This window comes from Lycium barbarum, chromosome 8 (genome assembly GCF_019175385.1).
Source record: "Lycium barbarum isolate Lr01 chromosome 8, ASM1917538v2, whole genome shotgun sequence".
NCBI classification, from domain to species: Eukaryota; Viridiplantae; Streptophyta; class Magnoliopsida; order Solanales; family Solanaceae; genus Lycium; species Lycium barbarum.
In genome coordinates this window covers 11,133,667-11,149,738 of record NC_083344.1, presented here as the reverse complement: position 1 = coordinate 11,149,738, position 16,072 = coordinate 11,133,667, and the positions used below count along the sequence as shown (strand labels likewise).

The 16,072-nt window shown below is 36.6% G+C and overlaps 1 pseudogene; it reads left to right on the top strand.

The window, feature by feature from the left end:
* The first annotated feature begins 610 nt into the window (after positions 1-610).
* LOC132605923 (protein GAMETOPHYTE DEFECTIVE 1-like) lies at positions 611-8,456 on the top strand (annotated as a pseudogene).
* The last annotated feature ends 7,616 nt before the right edge of the window (positions 8,457-16,072 follow it).

Here is a 16,072-nt window from a genome sequence, read left to right as displayed (position 1 = left end):
TGCAAAATTCTGCCTTGCGACTGTTTTGTAAAATTCATTTTTTTTTACTGAGCTAAGGTTCGAACCCAAAACCTTTGAGCTGACGTTCGAACCCAAAACCTCTGAGTTGGGATTCGAACCAAAAACCTCGGAATATTAAATGAAGGGAAAAAATTAAACAACACCAATTTGAGGGCCAAAAATTGAAGACCAGTGCCTTTGAAGGGCAATCCGCACAAAAAAATGTTTCTCTTTTAATCATTTAAGGGCAATTTGCAGGATCACCCTTCGCTGGGGTGGTCTTTAATTTTTGTCCCTCAAATTATTGATCTTTAACTTTCGTCCTTAAGGCCCAAATTCTGCTTGCATGGACAGTTTTGCAAATTTTGTTCATGTCGAGCCTTAAGGGAGAATTTGCATGGATAAAATTCTATCTTAAAATTCTGCCTTATGAAATTCTATCTTGTAATTTTTTTTATTGAGTTGAAGTTCAAACCCATAACCTCGGAATATACCAATTTGAAGGACAAAATTTAAAGACCACCCCCACATCAAGCACAATCCGCGGGAAAAAAAAAACATTTAAGCCAAACGGGCTCGAGTTGTTCAGGCCCGCCCAATTAGACAAGTATCACCAAAACCCCTTAAACCCCAATTTCACCACCATTACCAACTTTCTCACCTTAAATCTCCATCGTCTCTACCAAATCCTCTCCTACAGACACAAAATTCAAATCATGGGTTTCTTCGACCTTAACATACCATACTACGAATCCGACAGAAACATCACAATCACCGACAAAAAAACCTTAAAAACCACACGACTTAAGCTCATAATCAAAGCAATGGAACTCGGTTACACCGGTATCGCATACAACCGTACATTCAAAGGCGTAATGTCCGAATCAGACCGTTGTAACATCCCTTTATTCCCACTCTCCTCAATTCTCAAACTCTCACCTTCACTTTCATCAACCGTAGAGTTTCGTCGAAAACTCTTAAACGTTGTCGTTTCTTCGCCTTTTCGACAGTATACACGATTGACTGTTGTGGTTGATAGTTCGTCTCAGGCTTCGGCGCTTAATAGTGGGAATCCAATTTTGAAGAGTTATGATATTGTTGCTGTGAGACCACTTAATCAGAATGCTTTTGAACAGGCTTGCCAGGTTTCCGAGGTTCGTTGAATATTCCTTCCGTTTCAATTTGTTTTGTTTGGCTTGAATTTATCTATGGTAGCTACTGCTCCTTTCTTTCTAGACTATTTTATCATGACTTTCTCGCTTTTATTATTTCTCGCTTTCATATTGTTTTGATATGCTTGTCCTTATCTGACCTTTTTGTCTTGTTCTCGTTTGAGCCGAGGGTCTTTCGGAAACAGCCCTCTACCTTTCAAGGTGGGGTAAGGTCTGCATACACTCTACCTCCCCAGACCCACATTGTGGGATTCTACTGGGTATGTTGTTGGCTTGATTCGGAGTACGATGGTTCTGACTAACTAATGTTTGGTGTGAATTTGGATATAAAATCTTTAATTTTTTTTTGATTTTTTTTTACATGTTTAGAATCTACTCCATCCGTCCCAATTTAAGTGTCTTAGTTTGACTGGACACAGTGTTTTAAGAAATATAGGGAGACTTTTTAATCTTGTGGTTTTAAATTAAAGATGCGTGTAATGTACTAAAATGTCATTTGAATCTTGTGATTATAAACTTGCCATGTAGGATGTTTGAATTGTTAACTTACTAAATATAGAAAGAGGCACTCTTTTGGGACTGAAAAAGGAAGGTAAGACACTTAGTAGGCGTTTGGCCATAAATACCAAAAACATATTCACTTTTTTTGGAATTTTTGAAGTTGGAGTTGGAGTTGGAGTTGTGTTTGACCACAGTTTTTGAAATTGTAGTTTTTGGTGAAATGTAGTTGTAAAAAGTGAAAAAAATTTGAAAAACAAGTTTTTCTTGTTTTTGGTATTCCGGAATACAACTTCAAGTTGTATTCCGAATATTTATGGCCAAACGGCCAAAAGTAAAAAAGTGAAAAAATTTTCCGGAAAAAAGTGAATAATTTTTATGGCCAAACGACACCTTATATTGGAATGGAGGGAGCATTTGTTTTCAAGTTGAAAATGGTATTTGGAAATTAGAGTTGTGTTTGGACATGAATATAAATTGGAGTTGTTTTTGAATTTTTATGAGTGATTTGGAGTGAAAATTGTGAAAACAACTTATTAGAGGTTTTTTGGAAAATTGAGAATTGTAACAATTCTATGTCCAAACAGATTTCCAGCGAAAAATATCCATGGCCAAACAGGGTCTAAGGATTTCCTTATCTTTGCTGAGATGAAACATTGAATATTCATGGAATGTTTAGCTCATTTAAGGTCCGTTTGGCTGTTAGTTTGAAATCGGGTTGATTTGAAGTTGAAATTTTGTTTGGACATGCAATTTGGATCTCAAAAGTTGGACTTTTTCTTTTCTTTAATTATTCCGAGGTTCGTTGAATAATTAGAATTTCACTATTTGTGCTGAAATGAAGCATTGAATATTCATGGAATTTAAGTATGAGTTAGAGGTGTATATATGCTGTTGGAACTAATAGCCTGTTGGCCAAGCTTTTCTAAGTTCAAACATGTTTTTGTTTTCCGGAGAAAGTGTTCTTTGTCAAAGTTGAGTTGTTCGGCCAAGTTTTTAGGAGAAGAAAAAGTGTTTTTCAGTTGAAACAGAGGCTGTTTTTGAGAAGTTGAAAAGAGTAGCTTCTTCCTCAAAAGTACTCCCTCAGTCATTTCTCGAAAGTCAAACTAGATTAACTTTGAATAATACTTTAAGATAAACTTTTTCACCATATAGATATGAGAGGAATTACAACCTATAGTACTTTTTTGTGTAGTTTTGAATATCTAAATTGTTATTTTAAAATATTGAATTAATGAAATCCGATGTAGCTATGAAGATTAGTCAAATTGACTCTCGAGAAGGGAAACATGACAACTAATATGGGAGTTGGGACGGAGGGAGTATGTTTTTGAAAAGCACTTTTCAGAAAATAAACTTAGAATCACTTTTTGAAAGCTTGGCTAAGCACTAATTGCTGCTCAAAATGTTTTTCAAATTGATTTGTCACACAAACGGCTTCTTACGAAAAGTGCTCTTTTGAAAAACACCTTTCAAAATAAGCTGATTGTAGAAGCTTGACCAAACAGGCTGTAAAGGCAGTCAGTGCTGATGCATCCGTTGCCCACATTGTAGAATGGAGTAAAAGGGGCAATGCTGGTGATCTTTTATTATCATGGGTTAGAACTGCATAAATGCATTTCATGGTGCACATTAAGCAGCTTGCCATGAATAATAGGCAGGGGCGGAGCCACACCTATTCAAGGGTGGTCATATGAACACCCTTCGTCAGAAAAAATTGTTGGATGCTTATATTAAATATAAAATTTTGTGGATATATACTAGTAATGAACAACCTTGACATAGAAAAGAAGGATAGCCCAGCGGCTAAGGGTGTGCAAACTCTCGCTGAGGACGCGAGTTCGAATTTCGGCTATGTGTTTTCTTCATACGCTATTTTTTTTTTTCCTCACACATCCCCTGTCCTAAAATATGAACACCCTTGATGAAAATTCTGACTCCGCCCTTGATAATAGGGATACTACTTTTTCCTTCCTGAGATTCGTGGAGTATATGGTGGTTCAATAAAGTGTGAGTTAGAGACGGATTCAACATTTTAATTGGTGGTAGCACTGACTTTTACCACCAGTTTGTGATAATAGGTGGGGAGTAGCATAACTAGGTAGTTTTGGATTAAATTCAACTATTCATATTAAGTTTGAGTCGAAAACATTGTACAGACTACAGAACATAGTAAATCTGGCACTGGTACAAGCAGCTATGAGGAAGAAAAGGATGATACTGGTGATTTTTTTTTTTTTTTTTTTTTTTTTTTCGTGATGGGTTAAAACTGCATGATTTCATTGTACACCCATGCACTAGAAGCTGCACATTGTCTTAAATAATGGAGCACTTCTTTTATTTCAATAGCTAAGTATTTTGGGTTGAGATGAGTCAAATGTTTATTTTCTTGAATTGGATATTTTAACATATCATTTTTGCCTCTATTATCTGTCTATATTTCCTTGGAGACTTTAGATGTTGCGTTTATGCATGTCTCTACACTATTTTTCTGTGTGCTTACCTTCTTCTTTTCATTTTTAGGTGGGCATAATTGCTATTGATTTCTCTGATAAGTTGCCATTTAGGTTGAAGCAATCCATGGTTAAAGCTGCAATTCAGGTGTGCCCTTTATCAATGTAATACTCATATTCATAAACTATTGATAAATTGAAAAAAGAAGTCTGCATGAGTCAGACTATTGAGTTATGGTGGGTCACTTTCAAGGGCGTGAGGCTTTTTAAGAAAGATTCTCCAAATAATATATGTTTGAATCCTTGGAGCTCTGATTAGAATGAAGCAGTCATCTTAAATATAAACATATGGACAAAGGAACTGCTAAATATTTGGGTTCTAAATATATTTTTGATTTCCACTAAATTTCGGTTGTAAAGAATATTAGTGTGTTCTCCTAAAAGAGAATACTATTAAGTGAAATAGAAAGTAAAATTGAATAGAGGAACGCTTACTTTTGTTGGAGAAAAAGTTATTTGGGTGAAAGTCTTTCCCTTGATCTTATACCTATTTAGGAATAAAGAAGAAAGTCATTCCCTTGATCTTATTCTGATGACCTGTAATAGGAAACTTCTCATACACATATAATCCAAAATATGCCCCTTAATACTAATGATTATCTACATGCTCCTTTCTGATTTTTTTGGTCATGTTATTTCCTCTGTTAGCTGACCCTAACTTGCTTAGGATTGAGGTGTAGTTGTGATATTATTTCCTCTTTTGGTCAGTACATATGCATAAGGTGGTTAATCTTACTGAGGTAAACCAATAGCAGAGGATTTCTTAATTTAGTAGCATGCAATATTTGATTATTAAGTCTTGCAACAAGGTTAGGAATAAATGCTCATGCAAGCATGTAGATATCCATACTTAATAAATATTTACTTTGTTATGGGATAGGGAAGGAGCGATATGCTGATGAATTGTCATTATTGCAAATAAAACTCCTTGGAAAGAGATATCTATGTTCATTTGACTGTCATTTGATTCCCTTCAAATATAGATGGGTTTCATTTCTGTCCAGGGCTTTTGGTATGCATAAATCTTAACCATTAAGATGGGTAAATCATAACTTTCTAACTGAAACTAATACGTTGAAGAAACTTCTTAATATGGAGGAAGAAGTGAGTGGCACCAGAGATGGTGTATGCTCGGAGTTAGCTGAATCATGTTTAAGTTTAGTTGTTTATGGTTTTCTGGATGATTGGCAGCTTTGATTTTTTTTTTTTTACTGCAGCGTGGAGTGCATTTTGAGATTACTTACTGCAGTCTTATCTCGGATGCCTAAATGAGGAGGCAAATTATATCTAATGCTAAGGTGAGTCAGGGAAATTCTGGTTTTATTCCTTCCTATTTGGTTTTTAGTAGTTGGTATAGTGTGGGCTTAAGTGAAGGGATGAAATCCTCTTGACAATACGTTAAACAGTTTTCTACAATAGCGACCCTATGGTTCTCTAATACATGTTAGAGTTATCAAGCCTAATTGGTCTACGTTTGCCCTTTCTTTTTCCTTTTACCCTTACAACAAGTAAGCTTCAATTCAAAGCTCTACTTGCAGTTGGCCATGTGAATCCTTACTATCCATTTAGAGTTCGCCTTTGTTTTTTCATTAATGAAGATAAATTAGTAGTCCACGGGTTCTTTCTTATATAGGAAGTGACCAAATTAAAAAAATGGATTTTCTAGACTTACTGGGGTAAAACACGTGATGGCAAATTAAAAAAATGGATTTTCTATACTTACTGGGGTAAAACACGTGATGGCAAATTAAAAAAATGGATTTTCTATACTTACAGGGTAAAACATGTGATGGTTGGTGTAAGAGTATGTTACGGTCCCCGGTTATGGATTGAGTTACGGGACGATGTAAGACAGAATCAGAGTTAACGTAGAGAGAGTTAAGAGAAGATGATTTCTTTTTCCGACCTATGATGCTGGTTCGTTAAGAGAGAACCTGCGATCTCTTGAGTTTAAGTACTCAAAAACTGGAATAATTTTCTGCATACCTTCCATTGAATTCAGGTACATTTAAATACAATACTGGTGTATTAACCACCTACCTAATAATAAGGAAATAACTTCCTACTAAAAACTGAAAAGAGAAATTGGAGGAATTACCTCTTTACTGCAATCAACTGCTACAAACTGAAATAATCTACTTCTAATTTCTTTAAACTTTCCATGTGTAAATCGTTGGTAGACTGAAGGGGTGCTAACAGAGTAGGTGTCTGGCCTTGTACTCTTTTCTGTACCATCTTGGTACCATTATAATAAAATCTTTACCTATAAAAAATGGCTTTTGAAGTTTTGGTAGTTTGCATCACAGCTTCTATTTTGCCTTATCTATAGTGAACCCGAATTTATATTCTCTTTCTTGCTTCTATTCACTCCATCTTATGTACCTAATTGCATAAGAAACCTTTATTAGCTAGACAGTTCGCTTAGTAAAAATGGAAGTCTTGTACTTTGGAGTATACGTAATCCTTTTTGTGTGGCCTTCTTGTTTTGGGTTTGGTTGGATTTAAAGGCAGTTGGCATTCTTAGATTTTTATGAGGCTTTCTTCTTAGATTTCTAGATACTGAAAACCGTACACACATTCTGACTTTATTCTTTGTTGTTAATGGATTTGAACATAATACCAGGGCAATAGAATTTTGCTAACCTGGCCACGACCCAAAAACAATGAAAATGTAGGAAGCACATTGCATATTCTACAAGTTAAGCGTAGATCAAAGACATTGAATGTCAGTAAATCATAGAAAGCAAAATGTAGGAAAATACTATTCAATGCAATAGACATCTTACAGCAGACCATAAACCTCAAGATCCAGTAAAAAGTTCTTACTTGCATGTTATGTTTACATGAGCAATTAGCAAAGCTTCTTAACAAGAATCACAGTTTAAGAGTTATGATTTATATTAACATATTCAGCCTAATTTAAGAGTCATGATTTATATTTTCTTACTATCTTTGGTGTCTAGAATGCGTCAAACCTAATCTGATCTAATTGCTAAATATGCAGTTGCTGGAGGATTGGACTCGAGGAAAGAATCTTCTTTTCTCCAGTGCTGCTCCTTCTGTAACAGAACTTAGAGGGCTGTATGATGTAGCGAATATGGCATCTTTGCTTGGTCTCCAACTGGAACGTGCTAAAGCAGCGCTTTCCAAAAATTGTAGGTAACTTACAAAAATTACTTTATTTTTTTGGGTTACTTGTACTTGTGCATGATGGATTTTGAAGTATTCTATCCCTTTGGCAGGACTGTTATAACTAATGCGTTAAGGAAAAAGTGTTACCACAAGGACACAATTAAGGTTGAACCGATAACTTCAGGCATCAAGGAACCTGAATTTGATGATTGGCTTAAGTGGGATCCTATCTCTAGTGGTGAGGGTGATTTGCTGTTAGAAGACATCAAAAAATCTTTTTCTGTCCAAAAATTTATCAAATCCTGTGAAACGCATTGAGTTTAGTTCCATTGTGAATAACCTGCCTGCACATGGACTCCAGATTAAAGATTTGATATCTTCGACAGTGTCGGAGCAGGTGCCTATGGATACTATTGCTCTTGCAAGTTCGAGGGTATCACAACAACCACGTGGTGTCGATCTTCTGCCTGAAGAATGCTCAACTGTAGAAGATGATCCGCATAAAAGCCAACAAGGTTCTGTTTCTGAAGAAGTTAGGGTGCCATGTTTGTCCATTGCTCCTCTAAATGATGCTGGTAATTTGGAAAAAGAAAAGGAGAACCATAGGATTGATAATGAGGATATACAATTTACAGTGAAGTTGGACATAAAAGATACATCTGGGACCAAAATGCATGATTTACAAACAGAAACTAGTTCAGTTTGTTGTGAAGAAAATGCTGTCTTGCTAGATGGTGCGACAATCCACACCTGCAGAAGAGATATTGACAATGAAATGGAAATTACAAATAAGTTATACGTGCAAGATACTTCTGACGAGAACAAATTACGTGATTCTCAACCTGGAACTTGTTCAGCTAGTGGTGATGGATATGCTGTCTTGCCAAAGAGTGCAGCAAACCACACTTGCAGAACAGATTCTGAAGTCACTCTCTCTGCTAATTCTTCCTTGGCGGATGTTTTTACGCTCTCAAAGGATGCGACAGATTTCCATGATCAAAATGATCAAAATGGGACATGGGACATGTACTGATGCGGAATGTAATTTATAAACACGCAGAGCTACTGAAAGTTTGACTGAATCTTAAATAAAAAATGGTGAGATAAATCTGAGAATATAAAGGTGTAGCCAACACGGCTAACACAAAATCTGAAAATACTGACTAATTGCTACTCTAGTCTATGAAGCCTCTAAAAAGTAGTGAAATACTATCTGTTTATTGGGACAAGGCCCCCGGCATACTCGAATGTCTAATATGAATAATGAATGAAAGTAAAATAACACCTCGAAGAAAACTGAGGCTTACCAAGCAGCTGATATGTAGGAGATCCTAACGAACCGACTCGTCATCCTGAAAATCTGTACTTGCATCGGAAAATGCGAGCCCCTGCCAAAAAGGGACGTAAGTGAAGGGAATTCATGCAATCTCAAGTACAGAATAGTAGCGGAATATAAAATTTATTGCTTAATCCCTATACAAGATCCACGTGTTTCAATCAATTCGATAAAAGAATTAGATCACTTACCTTTTGATGCGTGATTCCTCATTATACTTTTTGCCAAAAACGAACTGTAGGTGCTGCTAAAAAATGAACGACCACCCTCTACCAGTATCCACACAAGTATGATCACAAACAGACACGAAGTGCTAGCTTTGAGTTTTGGGGTATAATTTCGGGTTGCAGAGCTTAAGTCGGCTACCAAAATTTAGGTCATACTTATTTCGAAAATAACTATGCAAAAGGTTTTTTCTATATATATGAAATATTGATGTCTATCACTAGTAATAGTGATACATTCATCCTAATAATATGAACCCTAGCTCATGTAGAGTCCTAGCTAATTAGGATATCTAATTAATTAAGATCCTAATTAGGAGTCCTAACTTAATTAAATATTTCGGTCTTATTATAACTGTTATTTATATTTATAGTTATCCAATACTATAAATATAAATCTGAATTATATTTTAACCATAAAATAAATTCGGATTACATTATCTAAATAATGTAATAACAGAAATACAAATTTATATATTCATAACATATAAATACAAATTTACTGAAATAACCCCAGTCCGTTCATTACATTCATGATGTGCGACCCAATAGGTTTATCTTACGTTGGCAATAGAATTAATACTATATTAATTTCACAAATCACAATTGGTCTCTAGCAAGACATTATGATTAACCCAAGTAATAATAATTTAGAGTTCGTAATAACCTAATTAAATACCATATGTCATAGTCCTTTTGTCACACGATATCTAATTCGAACATAAGGCATGTGTAGTGTCATCCTTATATTGTTCAAATATAATTTCTCGATCCCTTAGTAAACTGGTAGGTCAAATAATACTAATAACTCTTTCAGTTCATCTGAGCACGACCATGCATTTGTCATTCTTACTAATCGAGGGGCCCAAAAGATATCTCCCTCAAAGAGAGGGACAAATTCCATCTTGAATATTCACTATCCTCCACATAGTTCACATTATGTTCAATCATACACTTTACGATTATCCGGTTAAAGATAACGTTTGTGAATGTCAAAACAAAATGTTCCTTATATAGGATACTGTGATAATTTCAGGTGTGAGGATTAATTGACATAACTATTATGAGAATCACTTATGACACTGATTCATGCAGTGATCCCATAACGGGTCTATCTAGTATTTTGTTCTCTAACAAATACATATGAGTTTAATTTGTACCGTACACATAATTATCTCATAATTATCGATTAAGCTCATACTAGTGTTTTACCATTATAATTAAATTATAAATGATTAACTAGGGATATATATATTATTATATGTAACATGAAAACAATATAATTATAAGAAATAAAAATAAAAATTCTTTTATTAATAAAAAAAAACATGACTAACAAATAAGGTCCATACAATGGCCTAGAGCATAACCACCAACAATCTCCCACTTGCACTAGGCCCAATCAAACATGTATCTAATACCCATTGACCTAGCATGTAAGTCATGCTTGCCATGTGGAAGAGCTTTGGTCAGTGGATCAGCAATATTATCATTGGTTAGTATTTTGCATATCTTGACATCTCCTCTTTCAACGATTTCTCGAATAAGATGGTAACGTTTGAGTATGTGCTTGGATCTCTGATGGGACCTAGGTTCTTTAGCTTGTACAATAGCACTCTTATTGTCACAATAAAGATCCAGAGGATTATCAATGTTAGGGACTACTCCCAATTCAGAGATGAGCTTCTTGATCCATACAACCTCCTTAGCTACATCTGATGCAGCTATATACTCCGCTTTCGTTGTAGAATCCGCAATAGTGCTTTGCTTAGAACTCTTCCAACTGACTGCTCCTCCATTAAAAAAAAATTCATATCCTGATTGCGATCTGAAATCATCTATGTCAGTTTGGAAGCTTGCATCTGTGTAACCATTTACAACTAGCTCTTCGTCCAAACCTCCATAGACCAAGAATGCATCCTTAAATCTTCTTAAGTACTTAAGGATGTTCTTGACTGCTGTCTAGTGAATTTCACCGGGATTTGACTTGTCACGACCCATTTTGACTAAGTCGTGTGGGCACTTACCTTTCCCATCCCGGTAAGCGAACCCTCAACCCAACAATAAATAAAGACATAAATAAATAAATCAAGCAAGCAGAAAAGAATAATTACGTAAGTCTCACAATAATATATAATATAAATAGTGCGGAAATAAGGAAAATACCCCCAGGGTCTGGTCTAAGCTATACAAGAGCATCTAAATGAAATTATACAAGTCTGGACTATAATAATACATCAATATGTCTATGTCTCAGAGTAGAAAAGTAAGACATAATAATAAGACGAGTCTTCAAGGCGGCAAACGACTCGTGCTCACCCTGGAAACTCGATGCTAAGCTGATGGCGACTATCAGCCACGGGAGACGGAGAAAGACCCAACCTGGTACTCTGCACTCATAAAAGAATGCAACAAGTGCAGATCAGTACAAAGCCAAAGTACTGGTAGGTGTCATAGGCCGACTAAGTATAGCTAACATAATTCAGACAATAAAGCAAGATAGACAAATAAATCAACAAGTATAAGCCAAACATAATCAGAGCCAAGTACATGTCATCGCCTAAGTAGAGCATGTAAACCCAAATGTGCCAAGTCTCAATATGTCCAATCCGAAACCAACATCACAAGTAAAACACCAGATCATCACAGTATAAGCCATAATGCAATGCAATACAATAATGTATGAATGAAAATGCAGTGCAATAATGTATGAATGCAAATGCAATGAAATGTAATGCTGTGTGCACATGTACTCTGGACGGAAGTATCGACGTCTCGGTAGCACAACCCAAGGTGACTCGCGAAGTCTAAGTGTCACTCGTCCCGAATCTTTGCCCAACAAATAGACGAGACCCTAGATCTTTGCCCACAGAGGGTTCTCACCGGCACCACCCTGGGAGTCTATGCACTCACTCAATCCACGGTTCCGGGACTAACATCGAATATCGGACTCTCACGTCACTCTCATTTAAAAATCGAGCCCAGCTCATCACAATGTTTCATCAAGTACCAACCATGTATCAACAGTATATCATGAGAGTGCGTCCAATGTATGTATCAACATCAATAATTAGATCAAATCACAAGTACCAACATGGGTACGCCAACAACATATCAATGTCACAAGTACCAACATGGGTATGCCAACAATATATCAATATCACAAGTACCAACGTGGGTATGCCAACAATATCATGAAATACTACATAAGTCATATATAACTTTATCCTCGTATCAACGTTAACCCGTAAGATATTACAATATCACAATCAACATGGAACGACAGATCCCAATATCTACTCACAACACGTGGCATCAAGCCAACACAATAGAACAGTCAAGTCACAACACAACGGGGTAGCTAGCCCACGCAACAGGGCCCAACCTAAGACAATATCTAACCCAACTTCATACCCGAAGATTTACATGCTTTCTCCGACAATATCATTTAAATATATGCTTCGCTACATGAAGTCTCATCAAGGGTAAGCCATAACCTACCTGGGTGGCCGAACAACAACACCAACAATCACTCTATAGCCTTGCCCTTCCGCTGAGCCTCAAGAACAAAGAAGTCTATGCATATTAGAAATCTAGATTAGAAATCATGAAGATTGATTCCATATTGCTACCATTCAATTTAGGTCAAAACCAACCCTAGAATTTGAGGAAACAGGCTCCACAAGTGAAAACGGGAAACTCGGGGGTAAAATATCAAATTAAACACTAGGTGATCAAAACCCATCAACCAATTGCTAAATTAACTCAAGGATTCACCAGTTTTGAAATTCAAGTAAAACTCCCAATTTTGGGTATAAACCCTAACTCTTAGATTCAAGGATTCAACACTAATAATGGAAGATATATGATTAATAACCTTAGATACATCATAATCTAGCATGAACCCAATCAATTTCACCATTTAAAAGCCTAAGTAGAATATCCATTAAATTCACTTCTTATCTTCCATTACTAAGGAACTAATAAGGAGAGATGAATTCTAAGATGATTAGGAATGAGGAATTAGTAAAGAGATTAGCAAGACTTATCACCAAGAGTTTTCTTCAAGAATCTTCTAAAACAGTCCCCAAGAGCTCAATTTTCGTAATGCTGATAAATGATAGGCTAAGGGGTTTTTAAGACACACTTAATGAAATAACAGGCTCGATACTGCCACGGCGGCATCGCGGCCGCAACAGCGCCACCGCCCCAGCGTCCTCTATGACCGTTGAGATGGTCTGGGCAGAATGGGCTCGGCCGCCTCTGTTACACCCCGAAAATTTTTGCGTTACCAAGACTGTCGACGGTTTAGTATGAGCTCAAGGGAGAGCAAATTTATACAAGGATTAGGGATGAATATTATATTATCTGAGTATAAGAATATATATATGACATTTGGAGATCGTATGGAGTAAATCAGTTAACAAGTTACTTGATGATAGCCCTCGTAACCATAAGTTAAGGTGGGGCCCACATGTCGGGATTTTATAAAGGACATATGAAGAGATATATCAGTAGTACATGTGAAGTTGAACAAGTCCTAAGAAGGACCCTTAAGCCAAACATGGGCATAAGCCCTCCAAAAGGATGATTTAAAGATACGTTTTCGGATGACATGACTTGGAGGGGCCAAAATGCTATTATAAGTTTGGAATTTGGGAAAGCACACAGAATTAAAGTTGTATATAATTGAAATATCTTTAAAACCGTAGGTCGTGGGCCCTCACATCACGTCGGGATCAAAATTTACGGCCATTTTAAGAACAAGACCTTAAGCTGCCAAAATGGTTCCGCGTGGCCCCACATGAGGAGGTCGGTGAAACCGACCTAGGAGGGGTATAAATACCCCCATCAACCCCATTTTTTCAGCAAATTAACATTCTAAAAGGTCCTAGAAAATTCTCCACACCTCCCCCAAACATTATAGTCCGATAAATCAAGAATTTGACAAGATTACGCCAAACTAGTCTGTGAAAGGTGATTGTTCTTGCTTCTACTTAAGCTTGGTGTTGGAAAAGGTTGATGTGGATGAGTTTCTTCAAGTATAAGGTATTTTATTCATCCCATCTCTTATGTTGAGTTTATTTTAAGGTCTAGCAAGCCTTAAAAATGAAAATAGTTATGGAGGAAAGGTCATAAAGTGTTGTGTTGTAGTTGTTGTGTTTATGGGATGTTTTGAACATGTTGTGGCCGTGTGGATGGACTGATTTATGCGTATAAAAATTGTATCTAACATTGTTGGTGTGTTGATGAGATTATACTCCTTGATTGGGATGGAAGAAAGTGTATGGTGTTGTTGTATGTTGAAGAACATCGTGTGGGATGTTTATGGAATATATTGGTATGAATAATAGTGTTGTTGATGTTGGTATTATTGTTGTTGTTGATTGGTTGCTAAATTGTAATTTTGGGCTAGGCATATAAACAGGGGAGATGCTGCCCGATTTTCGGCAGAATATAGAATAATTTGATTTGAAATTTGGAACAAGTGTGCAATAAAGAGTCTAACGTTAGTGTGAATCCTTTTAAATGTAGACTTACGAGCTTGGACGAATAAGCATAGCTAATAAGAGGTGGAACATGTATGGTAAGGCTCGTCCCTTTCTTTCAAAGGCATGATTCATACGTTATGATTTTATAAATGTTTCCATATCTCCCTTGTTATCAAAAGTTAAAATTCTAAGATTCCAAGGCATGACTTCTTTCTTGTTAACCCATAAATGTTTTCCAAAATATTCGTGCTTTCCAAACCAAAGGTTGTGATTATGTGAGCTCTTATGATAACAACGATGGATATGTTTTTCAATGACAACGATGATGTCAAAAATGAGAATATTAATATGATGACTATGATGAGAAAGGTTTTATGTTTAAAGGTTCCAAGTTTACGATTTCAACGACGATATGAAAATGTTGAGCTATTTATTGATTTCTCAATTTATTCATTGATGGTGACTTTATTTCTAAATCCTCCAAAGTATATGAATTGTCGCCTTATGAGATTTATGATCTTATTTTATGTTCTCTTAATGCTATTATTCATTGATAGTCTCACCTTATAACAATTGTTCCTTCAAGGCGAGACACGACGATCGTGATTATTCCATAATATAATCGGAGGTTACCGACCTTACGTCACTCCGATAGATACATGACTTTCTTTGGGCTCACATGCATGCTGCTTATATGATATATGTATATGTATATGGGGAATATGGGGAAAAAGGACATATGTTGCGCTATAGACGCATTGCCACCTGATCAGTTGGTATCAAAGCCGGTGGTGGGGCAAACCCAGTGGTGGGGCAAACCTCAGCAAAGACGCTGAGTCCCAAGGGGGGGGGAGGTGAGTGTAAGGCTTGCCTTAGGCGAATCCCACATTGGTTTAGGCGAATCCCACATTGGTTAATATCATCCTGGACGCGGGATGCCCGGACGCGGGATATATGAGGTTGAATGGAGCGTAGCCGACGCCTCGACAATATGATATGTTCTATTTTCTATATATATGAAAAAGAGATGTTTTTCAAAGAAAGTATTACTATGGATATATGTATATTTGGATCGGGTTGCACATTCCGCAGCACTAAGCATACATGGTACCGCCAAAAAGGCATTCATATGTACAGGTTACTCTTTTATCTTATGATATGCTCTATATTTCCATTCTGTCATTATTCATAATTTACATACCTTACTATGTTACTATTCATGCCTTACATACTCAGTACATTGCTCGTACTGACGTCCCTTCTTGTGGGCGCTGCGTTTCATGCCACGCAGGTGTATACGGATGAGTAGAGGATATTGTTAGAAGATGTTCCAGCCGGATTGGTGAGCTCCATTTCCTTCCGGAGTGTTGCCAAGTTAGAGTATCTATGCTATGGTATATTGATTTATGTTAGAGACTTTGCAGACAGAGTCACGTATATGGCATGTCAGTCTTGCAAGCAGCTCTGCAAGCCGATGTATCATTATGCGTTATGTTACAAATTTCATATGATTACAGATTTTACTTGAGTCGAGAAAGACGAAAGGAGTGTTTTTGAAAAGCTTTCATTATGCATTTCATTTTGTGATTTGAGAGTCCAGTGAGACTATGAATATACTGAGAACCAGCGGGTTCGCTCGGCTCTAAGTAAAGGGTCGGGTGCCTATCATGCCCTATCAGGACTGGGGTGTGACAGCTTCAGCGGT